Source organism: Parasteatoda tepidariorum, chromosome 10, assembly GCF_043381705.1.
Source record: "Parasteatoda tepidariorum isolate YZ-2023 chromosome 10, CAS_Ptep_4.0, whole genome shotgun sequence".
NCBI classification, from domain to species: Eukaryota; Metazoa; Arthropoda; class Arachnida; order Araneae; family Theridiidae; genus Parasteatoda; species Parasteatoda tepidariorum.
Window position 1 is genome coordinate 80,732,716 of NC_092213.1, and position 8,399 is coordinate 80,741,114.

At 28.9% G+C, this 8,399-nt stretch overlaps 1 protein-coding gene across 1 annotated transcript in view; it reads right to left on the bottom strand.

Annotated features, from left to right (window-relative positions):
• Nucleotides 1-7,000, bottom strand: part of LOC107437628 (leucine-rich repeat-containing protein let-4) — a 76,814-nt gene extending 69,814 nt beyond the window's left edge. Inside the window, exon 1 of the mRNA XM_016049708.4 lies at nt 6,572-7,000. The gene's annotated coding sequence lies outside the window, so the exon portion shown is untranslated. The remainder of the gene's footprint in view (nt 1-6,571) is intronic.
• Nucleotides 7,001-8,399: the final 1,399 nt, after the last annotated feature.

The following is an 8,399-nucleotide window of genomic DNA, read 5'->3' on the forward strand; positions in this document are numbered from 1 at the left end:
AGATAGATAGATAGATAGATAGATAGATAGATAGATATATAGATAGATAGATAGATAGATAGATAGATAGACAGATTAAAGAAAAGAAGAAAAATTATTTAAAAAATAACAATAAGTAATAAAAAATTAAAAAGCAGAAGACAAAATAATTTAAAGATAAATCTCATCCTCAGCTCACACGATTGTATCAGCAAAATAGAGTGTTTTCTTAAATTGTACTGATTTAGCCAATGCAAAATAAATCAATACAATAGTGTGAGAGCACCAAAAATATCGAAATGGCAATGAAACATATCAAGCAAAAAATACAAAGTAAAACATAAAAGGAAAAAATACAAAATAAAATTCTAATAAAATTACAAAATTAAAAAAAAATTATCATAACGAGCAACGAGTTCTAACTTCCTTTTACTTATTGACATCTTGAGAAAATTATTTAAAAATATTTTTATAATTAGTTTTCCAGATTGCAAAATATGAAAATAAAAGCGTAAATAGAGGATAATGGGGTGTATTTTATGGCGCATTCCTATTGAGGTACAGAACCACATTTGATTCGTCAGTTACTATTGAATTGGCCAAAAACTGGATTTGCGCAAAGTAATTAGATTATACTGGATAATTCCAAGTTTATAAATTATTACAAGGTCGAATTTCAAGTTTCATGATTGATAGGGAAATTATTGACATTTATTTTGAAAAATTCCTTTAAATATTGAAAGATTTTAACCACGCATTTGTCCGAATTAAATTTGCATATGGTAGAAATATCAATTTTGATAACGAAAAATATTTTTGTGTATCGTTCTTTCCAAATCGTTCTTTTGCTAACTACTACAAATTTTCAAACGAATAAAATATAAAACAAGAAAACGATCTTTAGGAACTAAAATCGATAGGAATCATAAAAAACTTATTTGAAGAATAATCGTTTTTTCACAGAGCAATTGTGTGAAAATTTTATTAACGCATTTACAAAATTAGAGTTTATATTTTGAACGAAATTAAAAATTGTTTTTTCGTGAAAAAAAGTTTCCTCAAAGACTTTAATTTTATCTTATTATTAAATAATAATGTAGAATTAAAAAAGAGCAAACGATTCTTATAGTCTATCCTGTTTTTCAAATCGCGCTTTCTAGTTTGTCAGAAACTTAATTTTTATGCTTCGTGTAAAAGGCATCTGAGTCTATAACTTAATTGAACCAATTTGTTGATATTAACTCGTTAAATAAAACAACTTATTTATAAAAAGTAGCTTATTATATTATTAAAGGTAACTTATTATGTAGTTCTTTGTGTTGAAAGAGTTTTTGTTTATGAAATTTCTTTTCATTTATCGTTTTTTTTATTATTTACGATATCGTCAATAATAAAAAAAACGCAACGACAGAACGCAACGAAGAAACTCGCGAAAGGCTACACATTTACTAATGTATTCTAATAATTGTGTTTAGAAAATTGAGAAGTATTTCTTAATGATGTTTGCTATTAATCCCTTTACTGACGCAAAATTTCTATATTACTGTTAAAAAATACCAAATAAAACAACAACAAAAAAAACTACTATATTTCTTAAAAATGAATATTTACAACAACTTGTCAACAATAATAAAATATCAAAAGAAAAGAAAAGTTCATTTGTTTCTAAGCGACGAATAAAACATATAATTTTTATAATTAAAAAAGTCGCTTAATAATAGTATTATCATTAATGAACTAATAAAAATAATGCTGTTTTCAAATTTACATTTTTATTCCATTAAGTATTTCCATGAAAAATTAATGAGTAAATCAAATTACAATCTCATTTTTATTAAAAAAAAAATTTCACAGTAATTCTTTTTTTCTCTAATAATTGCATTTCCTCGAAGTGTATTAGCCTAACATGCACTAAGTATACTAAGTATACTGTCCCCTAATATTGGACAGGCATTGATAAAATTAACCGAGATGTTAATAGGTTTAATTATTAATATATATATATATATATTAATATAAAAGCAATCATATCATGTCAGTTTATAATAGTTTGTTAAGTTTATTTTTAAGCATAAAAATGAAGCATAAGACTTGACTTATTTTGATTTCGAANGTGCATGTATATATGTATATATAATGTATATATATTTCCTGCCCATAGATGGCGCCACTGAAAAAACAGGAACAATCGCACCCCCACTGCCTAAAAAAAAACAGGCATACGACAAAAAAAATTATTCTCTTAACTTTAATAATTTTTCTTTTTTTCCCTTTTATCCTTTTTGTCTTTATTGTGCTATATATTAATGGGACCGGAAAGTGATGTCGTTTCTGAGCATTTGATATTTGTTATCAAGATTTTATTTCTTAATCAATAATGTATTCATCCTCGTTAACAACAACCTTTCAATGCCGGATCGAAAATGAATCGAAATGGATCGGAAAAAATGAATTGGTTTTTAAGACTAACGAATATTTAATGAGCCGAAACGACATTACTTTCCAGTCCCCCTAATATATATATATATATATATATAACTTTTATAGATGCTAAATTTTGTTCATCGATAACGTCTATTCATGAGGCCAACAGAAGAATCATTACCGCACCCAGATAAGGGCATTGCCTAAAATTAAAAGCGTTTTTAAAATCACGTACCATCGATATTAATTTTGAAGTCTATGGAGGTAAACTCTAAAAACGGCCAACCTCATACTATTAACTAACTATGCAGTAACTTTCACATTTTTAACTAACTATGCACGAAATAAGTTTTCCCTGATGGTGCACCGCGGAACCCTAGGGTTCCGTGGAAGGGCTTTCGTGAGTTTGGACCTTTTATTTTAATCAGTAATGATTTTTGAAACCAATCTAGATCTTATAAGACATTTCAACGTTTATAGCAATTCTTTCAAAATTCTTCTTATTTTATTCATTTTCAGGTAATAGGTAACAAAAACAAATTCATAACTAGACTATATACAGGACTGAGAATTCAATTGCCAAATCATAAAAAGCTATTTTGAGATATTTAATGGCAGAAAGATAAAAAACTTACATTCTCTTCTTAAAATATATATTAAATAAAGTAGTATTTTATTTGTTAATGCACTCACAATTGTCTTTAAATACTTTTTTATTAAGTGGCGCTAATGGAAGGGTTTTTTTTAATAACCATCGTTGAACAGCCGACTCGATTTTTGGGTTTACGACTACTGATGTTCAACACCATAGCCGTGTAATTTTGAACCCAATCCAGAAGACAAGGGAACTCCTGGATCAAGTACCGGGAGAAATTTTGCCTTCGTGGAGGACTTTTTGATGGAACTAACCCGCATTTGCGTTACAAGGAGAGGAAGAACCACGAAGACCTCCCACGGTTAGCCTTACGGCAAGAGGACTCATGATACGTCTACCACTGAGGATATTTCACGTCTGCACTGTGGTCGGTGCAAGCCGGATAAGGAATTCGTAAGGACCAGACATCGCTGGGATTCGAACCCGGTTCACCTTATTGGAAGGCGAACGCTCTATCGTCTGACCCATCACGGCTCGCTGAAAGATGATTGGCCATAATCGGAAGAAAAAAAGTTGGAATCTGCTGAACTGAAAAAACTATTAAAATAATAATTTCTCTAGTTTCAAGTTTTCAATGGCATTTACAGAGAAATACTCAGTACCGTCTTTAAGGATAGGCACACTCGGGCAGTGCCGGGGGCCTCAAACGCTCAGGGGACCCTTGAAATCATATTTTTTATAAATTGTATTAAAAGAAATTAAGAATAAACTACATTACATCATATATATTTTAAAATAAATACATTCTATTTGTAAAAAGTGAGCGTTTTTTTTCCTACAAATAGTGATTGATTATCTTGCAAACACCAATAGTTTGAATAGTTTATAACCAGGAAAACTTAAAAAGTGAACCGAAATCTATTTTTCTACGTTAAAATGAAGTCTATAAATACTCAACTTTAACAACTGAGATGTTTTAATAACTGACTTTAATAGTTTGACGAAATAATTCATAGCTTTGGGATTTTTTTATTTGTTATACCATTATGTTTTTATTTTTAATTTAGTTATTTTAATTAGCTTCTTAGTTTTGAAGATTATTTTATTATTTGAGGTTTGCTATTAATTAGCATCTAAATTTTTTTTATAATTATGCATGCTTTAAAAATATTTTATTTTATGTGCATTGAGTTTTTGGTGTAATAAAACTGTGTTTAAGTTTGTTAAAATTGTTGCGTATCTCAAAAATGCTTTATTTTATGCATGTGAAGTTTTTTTAGTTCGATTTTAAACAGCGTGACAGGTTATTGGGACCCAAAACATTTCTGTGCCCTACTTGTTATTAAAACGGTCCTACTACATGTGCATGTTAAGAGATTATCAGTAAGATTATAATAAAACCAGAATGTTTGTATCAGAATTTTGGACAGTGTTAGTAAAATATTAGAAAAAATTAGGAAAAAAACTTGTTAAGCCTAAATTCAAAAGAACAAAATAATCTATAAATACTAAAACGATCATGAGAACAGCGAGACATATTTAATCATTTAATATCCTTTTCTAATATAGTGAAATAATTTTTTAAAAAAATTATTACAATAATTTCACCAATACTGAGTATTAACTATTCAAGATTGAATTGTACAAGGACTCTATATTAATGGGTTAAGGGCAGTAAAAGGCAGTCAAATAAAAGTGCAGACGATTATTTAGTGTAATTAATTAGTGCAGACGATTATTTAGTGTAATTAATTAGTGCAGACGATATTTTTAGTTGCGAAATCAGACTCAAAAACGTCGTTTCTTTGAAAAATCATCTTATATAATGGATTTGGAATTTTGACCATTAAAAAATATGGGTGGTAGCCGTAATCTGGAAAATAAGGCCCCAATATTTAGGTAGTAAAGAGGTCGAAAGTTTTGATCCTCAATGTAAATTTTGCTTTATGCGTCTTTCGCCATATCGCAGGAACTTTTTAATGGAATAGAAAAGTTCATGTATACAATTATAAATTGCAAACAAATATTTTCTGTCAATGTTTATGCATACAAATATTTTCATGCAAAAAATAATTTTCATTATATTTATTATTTTTTATTATCTCATTTAATAACTCGCAATTATAGGCTCAAATTTTTACATTATTTTACAGAAAGTAATTTTAAATAGCAAAATATAGAATTTGAGCGAAATCTGCCGATTAGGTTTTGAGAAATCTAATTCTACATTTGCAGTCTTTTAAAAATTTAATAATATAAATATATAGCTAGTTTAAAACACTAAACGATATGAAGTTTAAAAAAAATAATAATAAATAACTGATCAAAAGAACACGACCGAAAAAATAATTGCTGATGCTTTTTTTTTAATTCTTCCATGTTTTTATTAATATTTTAGACAGTTCAGGAACCAAGTTAAAGGTCTTTATGGGCCATTTTTGGCCAGGGAACTATAGGTTGATCATCCCTCCAGTTAAATAATGTATAAACTTATCCATATTCTTTTTTTTTCAATTTGCAATCTATTAATTCAGATAAAAAACAGGTTTTTCTAATAAAAAATTATGTAACCCAGTTTTTTTAACAAAGCAATATGTGATCCTTAAATTCATTTTTAAAATTTTTTTTAAAAAAACATGTAATTTACGAATTTACAGTCCCTGGACAAATTATTAGATGCAATATATGATTCTATGCAAAATCTTAATTATCAGTTGATACTATACAGCTTTAGTGTTTTTATGCTATTGTTTGCACTTGTTTACGTAAGTGCATCAATAGGTTAAATTAGACGATATAGAATATAAATTTGACGATAGGATAAATTAGACGATATAGAATATAAATTTGACGATAGGATAAGTTAGACGATATAGAATACAAATTTGACGATAGGATAAATTAGACGATATAGAACATAAATTTGACGATAGGATAGATTAGACGATATAGAATACAAATTTGACGATAGGATAATTTAGACGATATAGAACATAAATTTGACGATAGGATAGATTAGACGATATAGAATATAAATTTGACGATAGGATAAATTAGACGATATAGAATATAAATATAGAATATTTATTATATCAAGCATTATATTAGTATATTATAATAATTAGATCAAATTATAAGATGCACTTGTAGTGTTTTAATAATGACATGTTTTGCACGAGTTTATAGGCAATACTTTTATATTTAAACACACATGTAATGGGGTTTTATTCGGGAGATTTTTTATTAATTCCTATTTGTATTTATTTTTAACGTATTGCATTACAATGTTAACCAATTGATACAGGAATGTAAGCAAGTGCAAACAGCGTAAAAACAATCAAGCTGTATAGTATCACCTGATAATTAAGATTTTACATAGAATCTTATACTGCGTCTAATAATTAAGCCAAAGACTGTACTTCAAAATCAGTTTTTTTCTTTTAATAAATCCGTGAATTCTCTTAGAAAAATAGGTTTTCTTTCAAAAAGAAAAAAAAAATGAAACAGGGTGGTGTTACTCCTTTGAAAGACAAATCAAATTTATCATTCTTTTGATATGAAAATCTCATTTACCTCCAGATGTTGATGTGTGATGGTTTCATCTGTCAAAAAGGTCCATCGTGCCCGAGAGACAGTCACGTGACTTGCGTCATTAGCCTTCCAGAGACAAACATCAACAAATCGCGCGCGCTCAGCCCCGCTCGAACGGCACTGCTCACAGAGAACACTTCTGATTTCGGAATAATCGAACTTTTTTTGTTGTTGTTGGTCACTTACATTAGGAGCCTGTAATCAACGATTCTTTTCAGTAAACAGCAGCTTCAAGAACGGTACACAAGCCGATCGGAAAAGACAACCTTGAGTGTAGATGCCCGAGTTTAGGGGGCGCTGTAATCGTCCTGGGAGGTGAGCCTTTCCCGGAGAGCTTTTGTTCTTAAATCCTCATCTCACTCCCTCACCTTTTCATGACTCTCTCCCCCCCCTGTCCTTCTCTCCTGTCGCACTCTCTTTTATGCAGAAAAGAACCACATCGCGTGATGGTGACTCACACGAAACATAATGGTAGTTGCCAGGAGTTAAAATCAGGAGTCTGTATTTCGAAATATTCGACTCCGGACTGATGTGACACTCCGGCTTATACTCCATTGAAATTTTTAAATCAATTTCTGGTAAAGTATTCATATTATTACCAGAGATGTGGAACAGGTGACAAATTTAAATATTGCAGCAGTCAGAAAAATTTGTTCCGCCGCATTTTGTTAAAAGTTAGGTGTTATCAAATAAAGGTGCATAACGTGAATAAAGCACATATAAGGGTACAGAAATAGACATACACTATTTCGAAATGAAGATAGGACATGCTCTGTGCTACGTATGAATAAAACAACAAAAAACAATGTAAATAAAGCACAAATAAGGGTACAGAAACAACAAAAGGGTATTAATAGCAGGGAAAAAAACAACTAAGAATGAGTAAAAATTTAAGGAGAAACGAAGAACAAAGAATTTTCTATCTCCATTTATGAGCTAGGAGATTATGAATTATAATCGTTTTCACTAGAAGGGGTGTGTGTAGCGAAATCTGAAAATTTTTATTTTTGTGTCCTCTGTTTCCATTTTATTTTGAAAGAGTTTGTTAGTTAAAATATGGTTGCATGTATGTTGTTAAGCTTTCGCACGACTAAACTGTTCGTTACTAATGAAATAACTAAATTATTAGAAACGAGAAGTGTATATGATTAGAATTATTTAGAACATACAAATACTTCAGTGTAGTACTATTGTCAATAACTACGAGAATGAATTGAATGGCAAACAGTTGCTGACAGTAATGTGAACAGTGTACATAATGTAAAGATTAACGTTCGGTAAGAAAATTTATACAAATTGTTATTTATACTTATTTTTAAGATTTCCTAGTAAGGAAACATAGGCTAAATTGCCGTTAAAAATGGACATTTTAATTCAAAAATGCATACTCTGTTTAATGTTTTATTCGGAATTCTTTAATTTATTTGTAATATCTTTTACTCGTTATATCGTTTAATAAACTTTTAAAATAAAATCTACTACATATCAGAAAGATACATTTAAAAGCAATTTTTTTTTTAAAAATAGACCAGTTAAAATTTTAGAAATAATATTTTTAGTTATCGATTTAACCTAAATACTTAAGAGTCAAAATACATTGACGCTACTAAAGAGAGGGACAGTAATTTTTGTATTGTATTTTTTTTTTTTTTTTTTTTTTTTTTTTTTTTTTTTTTTTTTTTTTTTTTTTTTTTTNTTTTTTTTTTTTTTTTTTTTGCGTTGTAAAAAAAAAAAAAGAGAATAAAATAGGCAACGCTTATACGCAAATAAGGTATGCGATGATAACTAAGCTTTTCGGACACGTCACCCA